Source organism: Panthera tigris, chromosome B2, assembly GCF_018350195.1.
Source record: "Panthera tigris isolate Pti1 chromosome B2, P.tigris_Pti1_mat1.1, whole genome shotgun sequence".
Lineage (NCBI taxonomy): Eukaryota > Metazoa > Chordata > Mammalia > Carnivora > Felidae > Panthera > Panthera tigris.
The window spans coordinates 131513480-131535593 of NC_056664.1; the positions used below are offsets into that span (position 1 = coordinate 131513480).

Genomic DNA, 22114 nt, shown 5'->3' on the forward strand with positions numbered 1-22114 from the left:
CAGTTTATAATTTATTACAGCGTTCCCTTTTCTCATTCACTGTATTTCTGTGTGAGCTATTTCTAGATAGGGAGTTTGAAATTTTCTCAAGGAAATATAAACCTTGCCTTTTTGTTAATTATAAGAGTGGCTGTGACCACAGGATAATTCTGGAAAAGCAGTGCTTTGATTTTCTCTAAAGTTTTACATTCGTAGTTAAAATCTACAAATCTTGGAGGTTACCCTACCCAGACTCCATTCCTAGACCCCACCCTTGTCACAACGTCTTCTTTAGATGGCAGCCTCTGCTTCCCCAGAGCAGCCCAAGAGACCATCCAGAAATGCAAACTTATTCCTCTTTCTCTACTGCAGACAGCCCTTCTGTCTCATTATCCACTCTCCTTATCACGGCAACTTCTTCATGACTTGGATGCTTTGTTTTCTCCAGCCTCCTCTCTCACCACCTCAGGTCCTAGCAATCAACTCACCAACATGTTGGAATTTTTGCAATAGAAAATCTAGAGAACAAATCTAATACTTCTTCCTCATGACCATTTCTCAGGTATTTAAGTAACAACTTTGTGTCACCAAAGTTTTCTGTTTTCAGGATTCATTTCTCTGATCCTGGCCATTCTTCAATAATTATGCTCTAATGTATACATGTCTTGGTGAAGTCTGTTAAAACTGAGTTCAATATTTTGATATGGTTTATGTTCTTCAGAGAACAATAAGCTTTTGCTTTTCTCATTCCATACACTAAACTTTCATTTATGGAAAACAAAATTTCGCAAACCTTTTCATTATCCACATCTGCTCAATTTGTACTAGCCAACTAAAACTTTACACTGATTTTCATTATATTAAAATTCCCAAAATCTGTTATTTGCATTTATTGTCTTAAACATAGATACGATAATTTATATTAATTTCTGTTGCATTGCATCTCATTAATTTTTAACTTTTAATTTCACCCTATTGAAAATGTTTATCGTTCAGAATCCTATGTTTGCATCATTCAAAATTGGATAAATTCGGGGTGTCTCAGTAACTCAGTCTGTTAAGCTTCCGCCTCTTGATTTTGGCTCAGGTCATGATCTCACAGTTTGTGAGTTTGAGCCCTGCATCGGCTCCACACTGACAATGAGGAGCCTGTTTGGAATTCTCCCTCTTTCCCTTTCTCTCTGCTTCTCCTCTTCTCTCCCTCTGCCCCTCCTCTCTGTGTCTCTCAAAATAAATAAATGAACTTAAAAAAATAAAATTGGATAAATTGGCTATCTCTGTCTTCATTCAAGTTATAGATTAAAATGTTGAAAATCACAGGGCCAAATACTTAGTTTGTGGGTAGCTGTTATATTACTATGATTAAAGTCATATTTTACCATCTCTTTCATGAAGTTTAGAGACTTGACAGACACACTCTTCTCAAGAATATCAAATCACATTATATAGTCTTGGTGAAACCATGTTAGCTCTTTGTGATCCCAAAGCATGCTTATAATCATAATCCTTTTGGAAAGTCCATTAAACATTGAAATCATATATATGACCCTGGAACAGATCTCTTTCCTTTCAGAAAACTTAAAAGAGAAAAATGACAGAGAAAAAAAATTCTGAGGAACCTCCTCTACATTCCATAAGTTTTTGAAGATAATATATAATGGCTCTTCAGTCATATTAGCAACTATTTATTATGAAAGAAATATGATCTAATCCTCTCTTCACTGTGTTGCTATTTGGTGTTTTTCTCAACCAGGGTGACTTCACTCTTTCTAATGTGAAAATTCTTTCTCTTGGTAGAGAAGATGAAAGTAAAACAGTGGTTCAATTTTTAAAGTCTGAATGGTTCTGATGTAATTTCATCCGTATTTGCCCAAATCACATTAAATGAGAGTTGAAGACTGCTCAGAATTATTAAGAAACATTAACTTTTTAAATTCAGCCTCCTCCAGCAGAGTTTCCAAAGGCCATACTCTGTCTTCTATCAGCCCCTGATTTCCCCAGACTCATTAAGGAAGGTCCTATGGGCTTTGCACATGTGCTTCTGAATGCATAGATGGATGAATCCTTTGATTTGGGGCGGTCAGTGATGCTCCTTTGTCAGAGCCACTCCTGCTTTCATGTCCTTCTGTCTCCTATGTTGTACCTGTCCGTAGTGTCACGGTCCCAGCTTGTCATCCTAAAGCCTTCTACTCCCCTGCCATGGGCTGTCGGTGCACTTCCCAGGTTACCATGGTTTCTATGGTTTCTCCTGGTCCTGCTCCTGACTACTCTGATGTCACTGCTGATTCCTTGCCTTGTCTCCTTGACACGAACAAGTCATCTTGCTGAAGTGAAGAAATGCCTTTTTCTCACAGCAAGCTGTGTGGGAGTATGTTATTACTTCCTCTACTTCCTGGGGTTCTCACACAAATCCTGGTAGATGAAGGTGATGATAATCTGAGTAGTACACACTCAGGCATATTCCAATCTCTCCCTCCCTTTTGACAGAGGCTCATTATATTTCAGCACACTCCTGGATCTAAATTCCTACTACACTGGGTTCAGAATAATCCAAATACACTCCCTACCTCAAGGTCAGCTTACTACCAGCATTAATTCTACCTGTAATTTTAACTCCTTGCCATGTAACTTAACATACTGACAGGTACCAAGGATTATGGCATAGACATTTTTATGAGGTCATTATAGTGCCTACTGCATCCACTACCCTGTTGGCTATGCCTTTGCTCTAACAAACAGAATGCTGCCTGATCCCAGTGCAGCCACTTGAATGTACTACCACAGGGCACTTGAACTTTCTTAGGCACGACGAAGGCACCCAGTTCTCTGAAACATTCTACTTCAAGGAACACATTTCTGAGTGGTTCTCTCCATGGCACCCAACTTGGAATGTTATTGTATCTCTCTTTCATCCTCTTAGAAATAATAGGTTTTATAGATTCTCTCTCCAATCTCTGACCCTTTCTTACAATCCTTCACCTGGACTGATAGGTGTAAAACCATTTCTATAGCATTTTCTTTATAATTCCTGTAAAAGGAAATACATCTTAGAACTATTTGAAACTCACTTCACTGGCATCATAACTGAAATGTAATTTTTAACATCTTGTTACATGGTACATTCAATTGTTTGCTATTATAAATGATTCTGCAGGTGAATGTTCTTAAACACGCATCGTTTCCTAGATTTTCAAGATGTTAGATAAGTCCAAGAAGTGAAGCCAATGACCAAAGATCCCCATTTTGACTTCTGATGGATATAGCCAAATTGATGTTTATACTCCTATGTACAGATATGCACTAATTTACACCCCCAGAAGCAAATAATTGAGGGAGACTGTTTTTCCACACTACTACTAACAAGACATAATGTCTACTTGTTGAGGCTAAAACATATTTTATGGCATTTCCCTTCGTGATTAGAAATGGGCATGTTATGATCAAGAACTATTTGCAATTATAGGTGTTTCCTATGTTTTTCTTTTTTTTATGTTTTAGAATGTAGAATATTCTGGTAATTTTTAACTGACTTTTGGGAATTCAAGTAGCATGAAGCCTAAGTGTGGTTGGAATTAATCTTGAGAATCTCCTCAAGGGAAAGAATCAGGAAAAAAGAATGTGAGGCAACAAGTGTCAATAACCAGAGTCCCAGACTCTTTTGGAACCCTCTGATCTCTCTGAATCTTAACTTTGACCGCTTCCAGCTTGAAAGTAATAATCATGAAGATTTTCTTATGACTCTAGGATTATCTCTTTCTCTCAGGGAGGATACAGAAGTGGAGGCTCCATTGCAAAGAATGTGGAGGAAGTTTCTCTTTGGGGCTCAGATGGATAAGGGCAGGGTTAATATTACAAGGTCCTGAATTAAGAAGGAATATTCTTTTTTTAAAATTTTTTAAATGTTTTATTTATTTTTGACAGAGAGAGAGACAGAGACAGAGCACGAGCGGGGGAGGTGCAGAGAGAGAGGGAGACACAGAATCCCAAGCAGGCTCCAGGCTCTAAGCTGTCAGCATAGAGCCCGACGTGGGACTCGAACTCACAGACCACGAGATCATGACCTGAGCCGAAGTCGGATGCTCAACTGACTGAGCCACCCAGGGGCCCCAGGAAGGAATATTCTTAAGAACACTGGCGTATAAACAATCCTAAAAATGTGCAGAAATTCCTAACTCCAATTTATTATATTCAAATGGATAGGAACCAGATGGCCAAACTATTTAGGCCTATTTTCAATGAAAAAAACGTTAGGAATCTATAAATATCAAGATAATATTGATGCCTACTTACAAAACCTTAAATTTTGCGTTCTTTCTTAAGTTGGATAGAATGACTATAATGTTTTATGTGTTATTTCAGATGAACATTGACATTCAGTGCCCTTTAGTGTGGGATCTTTCACAATTCAAGTTCTATATTGAGCATATAATTTATGTCCAATGACACGCTCTCTTGAACTGCTGAAGGAAAAAGGCTCCTTCCCTGTGGAAAATATAGGGCCAGGAAATGAGAATTCAGATGTCAGGTATCTTGATCTATTTAGAGAATCCTCGATTCTGATAATCCAAATAAATGAAGTTTTGTGACACTATTTAATGGTGATTAAAGTTGGGCCAAAAAATGTCCCAAGGACAGAATAATTTACCATGTTTGAATAAAATTTTTGTTTGTTTTCAAGGCTGTAGCCCAAACAGCATAATAATTTTTCTCAGATGATCTTTCCTACCCCTTTTATTAGATTATGACTGCAACCAAAATAGTACACGTAGTCCTCATTTTGCACCGTAGTACAAGACCATAGAAATGACCATGTAAGATGATACCCTACAGAGTAATCTTAATAACTGATGGGGAAAATTACAATTATTCTATGACCTTTAAAATGTTTGTCAAAACTTTAAAACCTCCCTTATCATAGTTTACAAATGTATAGGAAAAGGTAAAAAAAAAGAGTAAAAATAATATTTACTTAGTGCATTTTAATTTAAAATATTACAACCATTGAGAATGAAAATTATTTATCTGTACATTCATCAAGAGCAGTCTGAATGGTGCCTGGCTTCTCGTTGTCATTGCATAACTTAAGCTACAAAAGGAACATCTTTCCTGCTTTGGGGAACTGTCGTAGTGCTTTCTACATTTTGATCATCTTCAAAACATTTTAGCCTTCGTGCTGTCAATGTTGTGAAACGACTCTGAGAGCTCTTTCAATGTGAAGAAGGTACTTTCTCTAGGACAGCTTCACCTTTTTGTCAAATCACTTTCCTTGTTCGTGTTGATAAGTTCACCTTCACGAAGTTCACCTTGAGTAAGTCTCTCTGGCTACGTATCTACGGGCTGTCAAATGGGCCAATGCCAACATTCCCACAGTTGGCCATTGTTTCTACAGCTGCATTTATGTTCGTTCAACTTGCTGTCACTTATCTCTTCACTGCACTCTCGTCTCTGTTGGCCAGTTCACTCTGTTAATTGATTAGCTATATTGTAAAATGTCACATGGGTCGGTCACCTGGAGACAAGGAAGCAACACCACTACACGCTTTACTGTCTGTATGTGATCTAATAGCAGATGTGCAGTGACCCATCACCAACATATTTTAAAAGTGACATGATTTGTCCCTGATCATAATGGGCATCTGTTATGGACATAAAGGTTGTGGGCTGAAGAGCTAGTAGGAAGTTTGCACCATATGTGCCTATTTGGTTACTATGTCATAGTGACTTAAATTCGAACCGTGTGGCTGGAGGACGGGTGTTAGTCAACCATGGTAACTGAAATTCATGCATGTGGGAACTGTCCAAAGATCGACTTGCTATCAATAGAAATGATGTATTTACTTCTTTATTCATAAGGCCTGTCTTTTGAAAATAATTAAATGACTCTTTTTTCTAAGTGGAGTTTAAGAAAATGGGAGAAGAAAGTGGACCAAATAGTAGGATCTCATGAAAGATTATTCTGATGAAAGCTCTGCATTTTACTTCATCAAACAGCTTACATAATATCTACCAGGCCAGGAATTTTGCTAAAAGCTTTACAAACATCATCCCTTTTAATTGTCTTAATAACAACGAGGTAGTCACTATTATTTTTCCCCTCTTAAAGATGAAAAAATAGAAACAAAGAAGTAACTTGCCTGAGGTTTACAGCCTGTAAATGGCAAAGCAAGATTCAAACCCAAGCAGTCCGGCTTTAGAGGCTATGCTTTCAACCACTGCATAATGCTGCCTGTGTCATTGATCTGTGTCACTAATTCTGCAAAGTAACACATTATCAGGTCATTGCTCTTCCTGATAGAGTTGGGTCTATCTCATTCATTGTCATGGTAAATGACTGTAGATATAAAATTCAGCACACAAAACTGACATTATTTATGACAGAGATTACTAGGGCTCCACAGAGCTTAGGGGAGAGGTTGTGCTTTTCTCTTAAGAGAGCCATGAATGAAAAGGGAGTGGTTTGGAGGAAAAGGGATATAGCTGGTGACATCTCAGGGTGGGAGTTAACTAGTTCAGAGTGTCAGAAGGGTGAAGTTCTGAGCATGAAACTCTACAGGAAAGTAGAAAAAAAAAACACCAGGGATCATGGAATGAATAAATCATTTACCCTATTTCTACTCAGATTACCAGGGTCTTTTTAAGGATACATTCAAGCCAACTTCACTGAAATTTAAATGGCATCAATTTTACTTTGCCTTGCAAACAACTGTCTACCCTTCTGGCCACTAAACCTGAACATTTAGTGAACCTGACAAACATATTAATAACTATATTCAGTAGACACAACTGTTAGAGCACAGCAAGTTCAAAAGTATTATTCCATTTCTTTTATTAAATATCTGGAGGATACCAGTAATCAGATACCTTTATCTACTTCATTGGAATTGTGGTTAAAGATGTAAATGGTTGTTGATTTTTAAATCTTTTTGTGTTTCATGGCCACTTCTTGAGTGTCTGCTTGGTGCCTAGCAACTGCCAAGCATCCAATTTTCAGTGCTAATCCTTTTCTCTGTGGCAAATAAAAAGAAAAAAAAAAATCAAAGGTTATGCATGTTGTGACTAGAAATAACCTATTTCATAAAACAATATGAATGACCTAGAATAAGTCCTTCATGAATAGAAGGTCATAAAGAAGAGCACAGTACAGGGTCTATTTCTCATGGAGTCTTCTGACCAATTTTCAAGTCCAGTTCCACGAGTTGTGAGAATTCCTTATTATTTGTACAACCAATCTTAGTTCCTGAGTGATTTCATTTAAAAGGAGGAAGAAAGAAAAGGGTCAATCCTGACGAAAAACTAGGAAAAAATATGTACAGGTGGTGGGTGGAATGGTAAAAAGCATATGAACTGAAGACAAGAGAAAAATCTGTGTCCCCAACAAGTAATTACTCGAAGTAGGCACCAGTTTTCATTAAGAAGAGAAAATTGAGCTATTTGATCTCTAAATTCTCCTTAAGTTCAACATTTGAATAATACTACAAAAGCACTTTAATTATTGCAAGGTCATAATAAATTGTAACATTCATTAGCTCATGACGCTCAATGCTGAAGTGCCTCCCCTGGCTTTCCATTTCTCTTTGCCACTCCTTTCTTTAAACATCCTGTGTTCCACATACAAGGCTGTCACCTTCTTGTCTGTTGGGTCTCAGCTCCAATGTCACCTCCTCCTTCTCAGAGAGGCTCTCCCTACCCAGCTGACCTAGGGGAGCTTTTCCCAAGTTAGTCTCTATCACCTACCCTGTTTTAATTTTCTTTATAGCAACTTGTGTTGATTTTATTCATTTACTTGCTCTTCATCTACTTCCTTCCATACAAGTGCATAAGCTATGTGAAGGCAGGGATCTTATCCATCTTATTCCTCTGTGTATCCTCTGCAACAGTGCCTGGTAGGGAATAAACAATAATTTTGAGAATAAATGCATGATCATATGCCACCAATACCAAAGCACAATGACAAAGGCAATGCTTGGTATGTAGTTAAGTGTTCCGTAAATATTTTCTCAGTGTAACTGAATGAGTGAACTTGATCACTTTCTTATAAAGGAGGAGGTATGAATTATTTATTATCTTTCTGTATTGGCTTCCTATTACTGCTGTATCAAATTACCACAGACTTGATGATTTAAAACAACACAGTTATTATTTTATAGTTCTGGAGATCAGAACTCTAACATGAGTATCATGGGGTATTGTCAGCATCAACAAGATATTGTCAGGGCTGCATTCATTCTGGAGATTTTAGGGGAGAATCTGTTGCTTTGCCTTCTCCAGTTTGTAGAGGTTGCCTGCATTCCTTGGCTCATAGCCTCCTCCCATCTTTAATGCCAACAATGACCCATTGAATTTTTGTCATGCTCTACCACTCTGACACTGATTCTCTGGCTTCCCTTGTGATTCTCTGGGCCTACTTGGATAGTCCAGAATAATCTCACCTAAAATCCTTAATTCAATCACATCTGCAACATACTTTTTTGCTCTGTAATGTGATATATCCATAGGTTCCAGGGATTAGGACATGGACATCTTTGGAAGGCCATTATTCTGCCTGCTACATCGTCCTTTCGAATGATTCTGAACAAATCACCCTTGTCTTGGGTAATTCTATGGAAACTTTTTATCTTTCAAAGTGCTACATGGTCACATGCTGGAGAGGATTCCCCATAATCTTATGTCTCATTTTCCCGTGTCATGGCTGTGGCCTGAGGGGGTTAGTAATGCTACTTTGCACACATTGAGCGAAGAGTTTAGGCTACTGCCACATATGCACTTAAACAGCCTAAAAATAAGCAGACATTGACTTCTCTGGACAGACTAAAAATTCATTTCTGTTGCTGGTAGAAGATAATTACAAGTAGAGAAAATGCATTCCACTCCATCACCAAAATAAGGACACCACCACTGTATATTGTAAGAAGATAAAATTCCGTGAGAGTCAAGGAAATTGCACCATTATTAGAAGGATCTATCTTAAGCCCGGAAGATGGGGTGTGGGGGGGAGAAGGGCCCGAATGATAGAGTACAAAATTTGCAATGAGCTAAGGCAGTTCTCTTCACTTGCCTAGGCTAAGTTAGTCTGTACAATTAAGCAAACCCAGGGGCCTAACACATTAACTTTCTATCGATATATTCTAACTGCCTTGGCACAGCTAGTGTTTCTGGCATTATTTATGAAGGCAGTCTTGCTATATTTGCACAGCATGTGGCACTGTTCATAGCAGGCTGCAGATTATTGTCAATGAATAATGCCTGAGAAGCTCCTAACCCTTTGTGCTTATGCCTAATAACTAAATAGCAATAGCTGCTTGTCTGTGTTCTGCTTAAGGTTATAGCACAGCCATAAATAAACTGCTAGTGGCAAGATCCATTTGGCATCAATGACTACCACTGCAAAGTTCTAAGTTCATATTATTCCCTGTTTTATTATAAACAATGTTCATACTAAGATTTCTTAAAGGTGAAGAATACAAAATATAGACATCAGAATTTTTTGAAATCTCATTATCGCTTGAATTGTTAATCAAGCCAAAGTATATATCTGGTCTTGCTTGGGAATTTACCTTTGGGCAATCACAGAGAAGTGGGAATTCCTACACAATCATTTTCATCTTGGAATTAATAAAAATTGCATGAAAGTTTATACTCTAACATTCAGTGGAAGGTTAGGCTTTTTCTTGCCAACCATTCTTCAGAAGAGGCCAGTGGATCTCAAAATTTGCCTGTTGGGTAAAGGCAAAAATCCCTGAGATTTCCCCTTTACCTCCTCTTAAAGGCTACATACAAACACTTTACCAAAATTGATAGGAAAACCAGCGCTCCTTTTGCTAAAACACCATCAGGGCAATCTCTGTGCCTGATGCCCAGTTTAAATGAATATCTTTCAAATTCATGCAGGAAGTAAGCATTCAAAATGAAGTACTGACCTTCTTTTTTTTTCTTAATGTTTATTTATTTTTTGAAAGAGAAACAGAATGTGAACAGGAGAGGGGCAGAGAGAGAGGGAGACACAGAATCCAAAGCAGGCTCCAGGTTCCAAGCCGTCAGCACAGAGCCCGATGTGGGGCTCAAACCCACGAACCAAGAGATCATGACCCAAGCCAAAGTCAGACGCTCAACCAACTGAGCCACCCAGGCGCCCAGTACTGACCTTTTTTAGGAGATCACCACTCAGTGTAAGACTCAGGACTTATAGAAGGTAATATAAACCAAGTGCCACAAATACTGGGCAGGGAGGCAGAGCGAGAGTCCTGGACAGAACTGTAGTCACGAGGGACTTCACCATGAAAGGGATCAGGAGTTCTCCTTCGCCTTCTGGATTTTACCTGTCTTCACCAACTCACCACAGTGTATTTGTTTCCTGAGACGGCCAAAATAAATGACCACTATCCAGGTGGTTTTAGATACCTGAAACTTTTTCTCTCATAGTTCTAGAGACAAGAAGTCCAAAATCAAGGTGTCAGCAGAGCGTTCCTCTCTCAGAATGCTCTAGAGGAGAGTCCTTCATTGCCTGTTCCAGCTTCTGGTGTCTCCGGATGCTCCTGGGCTTGTGGCTGGATAACTTCATCCAGACTCTGCTGTATCTTCACATGGCCTCCTTTCCTGTGGGCCTCTGTAGCCAAAATCTCCCTCTCCTTTCTCTTACAAAGACATGGCCTGTGATTGCATCATCTAGATTCTTAACTAATTACATCTGCAAAAACTCGATTTCTACTCTGAGGTTCCAGGGGCATACGAATTTTTGGGTAGGGTGTATGCTATTCAATCCTCTCCACGACATCTCATTCTTCTGCCTGGGCCAGGCTGCTTGAGAAGAATTGTATTCCCATGACTCCCAAACCTCCCTTATTTCACAGCTGCCCTATTCCCCAAGTGCTTACAAGAGAACACGGAGCCTGGATTGATGCCAAACAGAACACCCCCACCCTGCTGGCCGTCTTCCCTGCCCGCTTCACATCCGCCAGGCTTTCTCCCTGCAGAAAACCCTGGAAGGCTGGCTCCACCCTATGTTCCACATCGCTGGGGAGATGGACTTCTGTCTCTAAGGTTCCCTTCATCTCTCTGGAAAACTTTGCGACCTTCCCCACTCAGCACTCAGGCAACCTGGAGAAACTCAACCTTCTATTTAAAATATACTTTTTTCTTTCTGTAAAGGTGATGCCACTTTATTACAAGATGATTTTTCAAATATATCATAATACTAAAAAAGATAAAAATCATCAGTAATACTACCTCATAGAAGTAATCGCTACCAATTCCTCAACAATCTTTATGAAATATATAATATACTTTTTTAAAGGGGTTGAGACAAGATTACACATAGGAATTCCCCAACCCTTTGGATCTCAGATGCACAGAACTGAATTGACTTATAAAGTTACATTTATGATATGATGAACACCCAGGAAAATAACAATCAAGAATTAGAATTTTTTAACTGGCTCTTTTCATATTATCTATCCTAATGATTTCCTCATATCCCTAAATAATCTCTAAAATACAATTTTTATGGCTGCTTATTATTTCACCTTATACCTTCATTGCGATTAATTTAAATAATCCTACACTACAAACATACAGACCAAGTTCAATTTTAATAAAATAATAATAAAGCAATACATAGCTTTATTTTCAATCTTCTTGAATATTGCTGATACATTTCTTAATAAAAAAAAAAGACATTTTCAAGTTTTTGATATATATATATAACTAAATCTCTAGTACATAACAATTTACAATTCTACCATCTGGTTCATTATTCTCTTCAAACACTATTAATTGTGTCAGCTTTGACTACTGAAAAAATAGACAATGTTATAGCACTTTAATTTGCATTTCTTTAATTACTAGTAAGGTTAGAGATTCTTATCATATATTTATGAATCATTATACTTCTTTTGTAATGGTCTCTTCAAATTCATTACCTGTTGTTTTTCCATTGGGATATTTATCTTTTCAGTAATTCATTTATTCATACCACATTGTGCAGTGTGCCAGGCAGTGGGCTGGATTAAGGGAAAAGAATGTTGGAGGTTAAGGGGGAGATGGTGTGTTAATTTCTGCTTTTGCAGAAAATTATGTTCATTTCATGTACATTTACAAAATCTCTTTATGTATTAAGGCTACTAATCCTTTGTCATGTGGCCCTAACATTTATTAGTTTGTTATTTGTTAAGTCTGTGTTTGGTAAGTATTGTTTTATGGAAGTTTGGGAGGATATCATTTTTGTTTTTCTTCATTTTGAGGGGCAAGGAAGGAGTTTATTCTTTGAGAGAACTTCCTCACCAAAGTATCCGGCCATTGTTCTGATTTGCTTGCATTTTCACTCTTTTCATATAACTTTCTCATTTGGATTTTATTTTGATATGTGACATGAAATTTTAGAACTTTATTATTTCCCAAATGTTAATTATCCCAGTATCATGAACTAATGATCTATTTTCTTGTTGTTTAGAAGCTCATATTTATTATATATTAACATTTTATAAATATCATAGTCTGTTTCTAAGATTTCCATTCCATTCCATTGTTCTATCTATTCTTAGGCCAGTGTCATAGTATTTATTGTTAAATCTTTATAATATGCTTTCGTATATTACAGTGCCAATTCTCTCATTTTTTTCACTCTCTTCTTTTTCTTGATCCAGAATACCTTTATTATAAATACCAAAAATGCAAATAAAAAATTCCCATGGAGACTTTGATTGGAATTGCCATAATTTCCTTTTAGACTAAATCTATTTTATTTAGTTCCACTCACCTCTATTTCCATTTGCTAAACAATTCTTCCTACTAATTATTTTTTACTCACTTAAAATATCTGACCCTAATAATGCCCACCTTGCAGGACCACAGTAAAAAGACCTGTCAATTCAGGTCTTCTGTTTCAAATTCGACCTTATAAATGAAGAGGGTTGTAGGAAAGAAGGAACATTGCTTAGAACTTAAAAGAAAAGATTGTTTTAAATCCAAATTTTATTAGCAATGTAAATTTATAAGTCAAGGTAAATAAAAATGCACTTAACCTTTTCTTTTTGTTGGGTAAAATAGTACAAAATTTTGATATATTTTATTGTAAATGAAAAGTATTTCAGATACTTTATGATTATTAAAAGATTTGTTGACTAGTTTCATCTAATATAGCATTGTTCTGGTAAATAGAACAAAGTAGGAGTTCCCTAACGTTCTTTTTTTTTTTTTTTTAACGTTTATTTATTTTTGAGACAGAGACAGAGCATGAACAGGGGAGGGGCAGAGAGAGAGGGAGACACAGAATCTGAAACAGGCTCCAGGCTCTGAGCTGTCAGCACAGAGCCCGATGCTGGGCTCGAACTCACGGACCGTGAGATCATGACCTGAGCCAAAGTCGGACGCTTAACCGACCAAGCCACCCAGGTGCCCCGTAATGTTCTTATTTATAATAAACTGTAAGTGACGCAATGGGTTTGGATGGCCATCTCCTGGAGCTTTTCTCTAAGAACAGGTATGCAACTTTTAGCTTCTTCTGAATCTTCTACATGTCCCACATTGCTCTTGTCTCTAGCTGTCTGGCCAGCAATGTTTGCCTCTTGGTTCGGTCATCTTCAAATACATGCTAATGAAAGTACAACCTTAAGTAACAGATCACAAGCAAATATATATACAGTTTTCATGAACCTTGGAAAAATAAATTAAATGATGAACTCATCTGAATTTTCCAGAGAGTATCAGCAGATAGGGAACCATCTTTATTTTCTATAAACCTTGATAAGACTGAATAACTAGGTTGCTACATTTATCCAGGTATAAGCAATAACAGCTTGCTTAAAACTTTTTACAGTCCATTCCAAATAGCACAACTCACAAAAAAAAAAAAAAAAAAAAAAAAAAAAAAACCAACAACATGGAATTCATTAAGTACTCATTCTTTTCTCTCTTGGCACCCATGAAAACAAGCAAACACTCAATGAGCCCTTCTATGTGACATTTGTGTTTTCATATGTGTTGATCCCACTTTACCACATTTTAAGTGTTTAGTTTCTCAATTCCAGTAACTGTGCCTCTTTGGTGACTAACATGGAACTTGGCATTGGAAGGAGTCTGTTCAAGTGTTGAAGGACTACCCCAGTTTCTCTGTGTATCTCCCTGGAAGCTCTTATGGCAGTACAGGGAAGCCTCACCCCATCTCAGAAGAATCATCACTAAAGTTTTCCCTCGGGGTCTCAAGACTTGCCACCCCTACAATGCTAGGGGGTCCTTAGCAAACACCATTACTGGAAACATCTGTGTAAGAACTGAAGCTCTTACCCAAAAACTCACAAGGGGCCAAGGCCAAAAAATCTACTTCACCTATGCAGGTATCAAACAGCCTGTACATTCCAAGTAGACCCTCTTCACAATTCTCCTTTCCAAAGGCTTTGAAATGTCTTATTTTCCCCCTTTTCAATTGGAAATCTCCGTATAACTGGATATAATTTCATTTATATGTAAATTAAATTATATTTTCATTTTCACATATGTTTCAATTGAAGCTGAAAAAAGTCACTATGTCTGACTTATTAAAAACTGCACAATTAAGTGGAATGAGGCTCCCTTCATAGACCTAAGATAGGATTCTAAATTATATTTATACTTTCAATTTAGTGACATGATCATATTGAATTAGACTTGGGACATTATCTAAAATGTCTAGAGTTTCCTTACTCAGCAAATTTTTAGTCCACTGTCCTTATGGAAAACTTGGGAACTTATTGTCTCACATTTTCTTTTTCCTGATCCCACTATCACAGTCATCACACATTTTCTTGGCAATGTCTTCAACCAGGAGATAAGTGCTTCTTTTTGGACAGGGTTGCTGAATGTAAACTTTACCTGGACTTGATGGAGTCACTTACCTCTTATGATTGCTTTATTTATGTTTAAAATAATTTTTTAAATTCCTACCTTTCCCTGGATCTTTGTCATGGAACATTCCACTGGTGTAATATTACAGTAGAAGTTAACCAAACTAGAATGACATAGAGGCTCCAGTGGGTCTCTGTATTGGGTCATGCAATTAAAATATGTGTAAGTTGCTTAATTAAACAGATAAATGCTCAGGAACATGTAATTAAGTTAAGTATCCCTTTTATGTACAGAATTAATTCAAAATAGGTGACTTGAGGTTAATGTTACATATAAGCAGTCTAAGGTTAATTTTTAAAATAAAAAAAAAATATACCCAGAAATTTATGTGGGTCTTATAAACAATAAGCTAGTATTTACATGTTTTTTTTTGTTGTTGCTGTGCTGAACACTTTATGTAAACGAGATCTTTTAATCTTTACAACTTTAAGTTAGATACTATTATTCCCCTTTCACAAATTAAAAAGCTAAGGTACAGGAAGGGTTAAGTAACTTGCCCACAGTCACATAACTAGTGGTGGCAGAGTCTGGGTTCAGACTTATGTCACCTGACTCCAAACTCATTTTCTTAACCAGTATGCACAACTACCCATAAAGCTTACTTCCCACCCATGCATTATCCAAGAGCCTGAACTTGCTAAACTTCTACTGTCAGATGAGTTGAGACTAATTTACAGAGCTATGCAAGAAGGAATCCGCAGTCATGCAACAACACCCAAAACTCCTTGACTGGGAAGTAACCAACAGACAGAAGGCACCAATTTAGAAATACCAGATTTAGCAAATAAAAATATAGAATGCCCAGGTAAACTCGAATCTTAGGTAAATGCAACATTTTTAAAATATAAATATGTTCAGGTTTGTAATATGGTTATATAAGCCCCTATATCCCCTCTCCTCCCCAGCTAACCAGCCCCCCTGTGGTAGCAACTTTGCAGGCCCACTGTCTCTGCAGTATGACTTCATGGACTGAATTGTAGGGAAGGCCCTTGTCAAGAGGTTTAATCCATATCTTTATATTTCAAGTGAAGACTGAGTCACAAAAGGTAGGGTGTTTCGATGCCAAACATCAGAAAAGTTGTCACAAACCCTTGGTGGCCATTTTCTCTCTCACTCCACTCCTCAATCCTCAATGCAATGAAAGATTCAAAACTTCATATTGAAGAGAATGCCTTTCACATTCTATTGCCTTCTGGGTATTCAGTTTTAGTCGTAAAATGTAAAGACCAGATGGACATGGTCATTCAACATCTGAGGGCAGAATTTGGTCCTGGATGTTTTGTGTAGATAGCCTTAAAGCCTACACTGGGGATCGGGCCAAAAAGCATGATTCCATGTAAAATTAATTACCGGGTAAGCTTCCCATTACCGAGTTCACAGTGGCCTTGAAAAATATTGTCCTTCGAGGTATGCCAAGTCAAAATCATGCAAAGTGCTATTTAATTGATGCATTGAGCTTAAAAGCAGCCAAATCTATCATATTAGCCCTGTGTTGGGCACATCAGCAACAGCTCAGTAAATAACTTGTTGACTGATTGACTGAAGGGATATTGGAAAGGTACTGGGTGATTCTCTGCTGCATGACCAGATGTCCTTTGCAAGGATAAACCCAGCAGGGCAACAGAAAGTTGCTGAAAATTACTCATGAGAGCAAAACAGAAGAGAAACCCATTATCTGCATTCTATGGCAGACGCATAAGCATTGGAAATAAGAATTGTCACAACAGTGAGGGCAGAGAAAATGGCACAAGATTGGGAATTTGGAGGCTTGGATTTTGGTCCTTTGCCAACAACCATGTGGGAGGCTATGGAAAAGTTCATTTACGTTCTCTCTGGAAGTTTGGCTACATGTTTTCTAAGGACACTTCCATTCCTTTTTTTAAATAAAAAAAACTTAATTCTTTTTAATTTTTTTTTTTTTGAGAGAGAGAGGAGGGGGAGGGGAAGAGAAAGAGGGAGACACAGAATCCAAAACAGGCTCCAGGCTCTGAGCTGTCAGAACAGAGCCCGATGTGGGGCTCGAACTCACGAACCACAAAATCGTGACCTGAGCCAAAGTCAGACTCTTAACTGACTGAGCCACCCAGGCACCCCTCCCATTCTTTAATTTTATAAATTTTCTTCTGAGTCAGGTTTGCATGCATTTAAACATCAAGAGGTTTTAGTTCTCTGCCTCTTTTCAAGTATTGATTTGCTGCTTTGACTCTTCAACTTTCTAAGCAATTTCATACTTGATGAATGTGATATCAATTTCTCATGGTTATCCCCACTCGTAAGGGAGTTCAGCTAGTTAGGTTACTCAGTGCAGGCCTAGAGTTGTCATATAATCAATCCTTCTTACAGTCATTCATTCTTTTATTTAATGAATGCTGGAAGTTTAGTCAGTAAATATTTAATATTTATTAAGAACCTACTACATGTTATGCAGTGAACCAGGAGCTGGTGAGAAGGTCCTTATTCTCAAAGAGCTTAGAGTCTGTGATAGAAGTGTTTACAAAGAGCCGTGGTAGGCTAGAGGGAAGGGGACCATTTTCTATCTGAGTCAATCAGAGAAGACTGGTACAGAGGAGAGGCCATTTGAGCTGAACCTTGAAAGATGAGGTTGTCAGAAGGGCTAGAAGAGGCATTCCATCAGAAAATGCCAGGTAAGGGGTGCCTGGGTGGCTCAGTTGGTTAAACGTCTGACTTCGGCTCAGGTCATGATCTCACTGTTCCTGGATTTGAGACCTGCATCAGGCTCTGTGCTCACAGCTCAGAGCCTGGAGCCTGCTTCCGATTCTGTGTGTGTGTGTGTGTGTGTGTGTGTCTCTCTCTCTGCGCACCACCCCCCCCCCCAACTCATGCTCTGTCTCTCTCTGTCTCAAAAATTAAAAAAACTAAACATTAAATTTTTTAAATAAAAAAAAAAAAGAAAATGCAAGATTATTTTGCAATAATATGCACAACTGGTAAGTGCTTGAGGGTAAAGGGGAAGTTGAGAAAGCTAAAAAGGCTACTTTTAATAGCTAAAATGTCCCAATGAGAGAAATGCGGAATTGAAGTTGAAAAAAATCATAAAAATGTATTAAAAGAAGTATGTATGTTTGTGGCACAAAGGTGCAGGAGAGATTAAGAACGTGAACCCTTGCCCTACAGAAGACTGCACTGAGAAGTAGAGAGAACTCCATGATCTTCCACAGGCCAGCCTTTGGAGCAGACATCTTGTCGTAGCTTCAACCACTGATTCTGTACTGATTTCTCATTTTCCTTAAAACCAGGCCTTCCCAAGCCTCACTTCTCACTGACCCTCACACTGAAGTTGCCCTTCCTTCCCCAGCAATCACTCCCCACTGCGTGACCCCATTGATTACAACTTGTAAGTGCCTTGTCTGTTCATGTCTGTTCGCTTTGAATTTAGAAAAAATGTGTTTCCTTCCACAGACAGTTGTCATTTGAGCTTCTGTTTCTACCCTTCAGTAAGGCGTCAGTTTCCTGTGTGCTGCAACCCTTTCAGTGCGTAACACCATGTTTGGCGTATCAAAGCCAAAAATCCCATATTGACAGCGTGGAGCAGGAACCATAACTTTCTCCTTATATTGCACTAATCTTCAGAACATCTCATGTTTCCAGGGTCTTGGTAACCTTTCAGTAAATAGTGGTAAAAAATGCAATTTCATTTCCTCAGTCCTAAAGAAACCTGTTTCTTTCTCTGCTAGAATGAGTTAAGGTGTTGGAATAGGAACAGATGGAAAAAAGCGATATAATTAGGAACCAGAAGAAACAGTGACTTTCCTATTTGTATGGCACGGTTCCTTTCATTGAGTGTAATGTATGAGCTCCAGTATAATAAGTAATGTGGTCATCAAGTTTAATTTCGCCAGCCATTCATTTGACCGTTGCTGCCATTCCCGTCCACATCTTCAAAGGGCACTGCCAGGATGATTAGCACCGCCGCCACATCTTTCCCCTGTAATATCACTGAATCTGATCAACCAACTGTCTTTGCAACTAGGATCACAGGTAGAGAGCTATTTTAGCACTCACCCTGATAATCATTTCTCCAAAAGCACAGATTTTAGAAGAGTAGTAGTCGCCAATTGCATATTCTGTCTACAGCTCACTTGATTTAATAATAATGCTAATAGAACTCATTTTCAGGCAAATATTTGATTCATTCTACATGTAAATGGTTATAGCACATTGGATTGCATACTCCTGCTTGTGCTCAGTTAAAACAGGGTTCACATCCTCAGCTAAGGACATAAGAAAGGAAAGCATTCTCAAAATTGCCATTTCACTGAAAGATCTGATGTTTAAATGTTTCACCTGAAAATAGCTGTTCCAAATGCACAGAAAAGCCAGGAGTGCCCTTATTACCACTAATGTTGTGCTTTGCACATTTTTATAGCGCACAAGCCAAGTTTATGCATGAATCAGTACTTAGTGCTAAAATTCATGAATAAATGTGATTTCAGTCAGTGTTTAAATTCCAGGAAGATGCTTTTTAACACAAATCTACATGGGCAGATTTGCTGAATTATTAACTTCAGTGGATGTTTATGGTCTCCGAATTCAGTTGAGACTCAAAAAATAAAAAGTCAAGGCATTTTGTTTATTAAGCTGGTGGCTATTTCCTTTTCTCTAAAATTTGAAGACATTCACATGGTGTCTGACAATAACTTTACCATCTGATAAATGTCTTTCCCCCGGGATGGTAAAATATACATGTGACTTCTCCAGTAATTACGGGGAGTTATGAAGTTATGTGCATTCTCGATTTTCTACAATAAAATCCAAAGCTAAACAGACAAGATCTCTATGTGGGCATCCTTGCTAGCTGACATCCACATCACTCATTATTTACAGATTATTGTTTTTCCTACCTAATTCCATTATGCATATAATTCTTAAAGGCTCTCATCAAATGCACATACACAGTGCATCATCTGTGCTTCTGAGATGAGTTCACTGCTAGAATTTATTAGCCTTTAATGACAGTACAAAGTCCTTACGGAAATTCATAGTATCGTGAATGTAGTTGACAATTTATGCCACACCGTCCAATTCTTTTGAAGCGCTCAGACACATATACTCACACACATAGTCCATGATATTATAAATAATGACATTCTGCATGGCAGGCAATTGTATTCTGAATAATCAGGGCCCATTAATATTCTCAGAAGTTATTGTGTTTACAAATTAAGACTAGCATAATTGCAATACTTGAAACAATAAGGTCATGGCATTAAGTCCCCAACGGACTTGTAAGGTCTGTAAGTAAGAGATGCTTACTTTTGTTCACTGCTCTATCCCCAGTGCCTAGAACAGTGGCTGAATTACAGTAGGTTATTTTTTCTAAAACAAGGTTTTATTTTATTTTTTTTTTTTTTAACGTTTATTTTTGAGACAGAGAGAGACAGAGCATGAACGGGGAGAGTCACAGAGAGGGAGACACAGAATCTGAAACAGGCTCCAGGCTCTGAGCTGTCAGCACAGAGCCCGACGCGGGGCTCGAACTCACGGGCTGCGAGATCATGACCTGAGCCGAAGTCAGACGCCCAACCGACTGAGCCACCCAGGCGCCCCTAAAACAAGGTTTTAAAAAATAAATAAGTTGTCTAAAAAATTAAGTGGAAAATAATTCTCTCCTTTTTAAATTCCTTTTTGGTACAGCAGTGGAAGAGGATATGTTGTGGATCAAGAGAAATCATAAATTTGATTTACATACATTTGATACAGAAACAGTAGCCAGCTGGGCAGGATTTCAAGGTGATCATTTCCCCTTTACAGGAGAATCTATAATTAACCAAGTATTGAAAAATCACAGTGATTTACAGTTGTTAAAAACCTTAGAGGCAGCAAATTATGGTAACCAAGGAGATTAATGTGTAAGGGTTGACACAAAAGGCAGAAATGAATTGGGGTAAGCACAACTCAACTCACACTGTCCGTGGAACATGTGTCTGAGAGTGTCCCCACTTGCTTGCTTAGATCTAACGATTAAGCTCTCTCTGGTTGGAGACCTTTGATCTGTTGGTGGCAGCCCGTAGAGAAACCCACACAATGTGTGTGGTCCATGAGAAAATACAGCCCTCCATGAGGTGTTAATATTTGTCCTGCCATGTCCTGGATTCATTAGAACGGTAACACCCCCATTTTCTCTCTTATGCTAAAAACTTCTGAGTTCTACAGCTTATCCTTTTGTGTGTGATCAATATGAAAACAGGAAGCATTTAATGCATTCTCACCAGACGACATCCTAGCCAAGTTATTTATGACATGAAACAAGTACTTCATGTTTCCGTTTGTCCTTCTCCTTAGCCCAGCCTAAGTGCGAAAGTATAAATGAGGCCGACTCCACGGTCCAAGCCGACTCCCTAAATTCACAACCCCCATCCTTTGATCAGACCTGCTCCAAGGGTCTTGCTAAGGATTTCATTGTGCTAATATGAAGTCTGGATGGATAAAATCCACTTCTCAGATTTTTAAATTAAACTGGAAGATGCCTGCTTGTAGACTCAAAACATTATGTTCCGTAACTTCTGAATAAGCCCGCTACATTTTGGAATATGAAGATAAGAACATGGGAAGGAAAGAAAAATAATAATAAAAAGGAAAACTAAAGTGGAAAAAAAAAAAGCCAGAGACTTCCCACCCTTGGGGTTTTTCCATCTCCCAGCTGTTTTTACTCACTAACTCTGCCATCTACCACACATCACGAGGCGGGCGGGGGGGAGGGGGGTGCATCTCTGCTGGGTGAGGGACACAGTGCTAGCCACACTGTTAGCTCCTGCACCACCTTTCCCTTCCAAGCACAGCCAGAGAGGTGTCACTGAAAAAGCGGAAAAAAGCGGTATGTAAGAAAGGCACTGACACACAAAGGAAGGCAAAGAAACACAAAGGAAGGCACTGACTGGGACATCTAGCCCATGGGAGGAAGGCTGAAGAGAAGACAAGTGTTTGCATTCAGACAGGTACGAGGTGCTTGCCAGGCCTGCTGAACTTGTTTTCAGTTAACACTGAACCAAACAGAAACCTGAAGATTTTACTGATTGAAGGGACTTCTGGATTTACGTGGCCCAACATCCTCACTTTCTAGCCAAGATCTTTATGGTTGAGATATAATCCTTGGAGGCTACAAAAACAGAATTTGACAGTCCACAGCTATCCTGCAAATATCAATGCACAGAAGGCCGAACTAACACTTTATAGATCCCTCTTCCATTATACGAGATGACTTCACGTGGTTTGGAGACACTATATTTTACTAGCTATGTAC

General features: G+C 38.3%; 1 long non-coding RNA gene across 1 annotated transcript in view; it reads right to left on the reverse strand.

Moving 5' to 3' along the window:
- Window positions 1-6113: 6113 nt before the first annotated feature.
- The window catches only part of LOC102958195, a 194488-nt gene continuing 178487 nt past the window's right edge, over window positions 6114-22114 (reverse strand). The window contains exons 9-11 of the long non-coding RNA XR_006217909.1: window positions 7714-7859; window positions 6841-6985; window positions 6114-6232 (exon numbers count right to left, since the gene is read on the reverse strand). This is a non-coding gene — a long non-coding RNA (uncharacterized LOC102958195). The remainder of the gene's footprint in view (window positions 6233-6840; window positions 6986-7713; window positions 7860-22114) is intronic.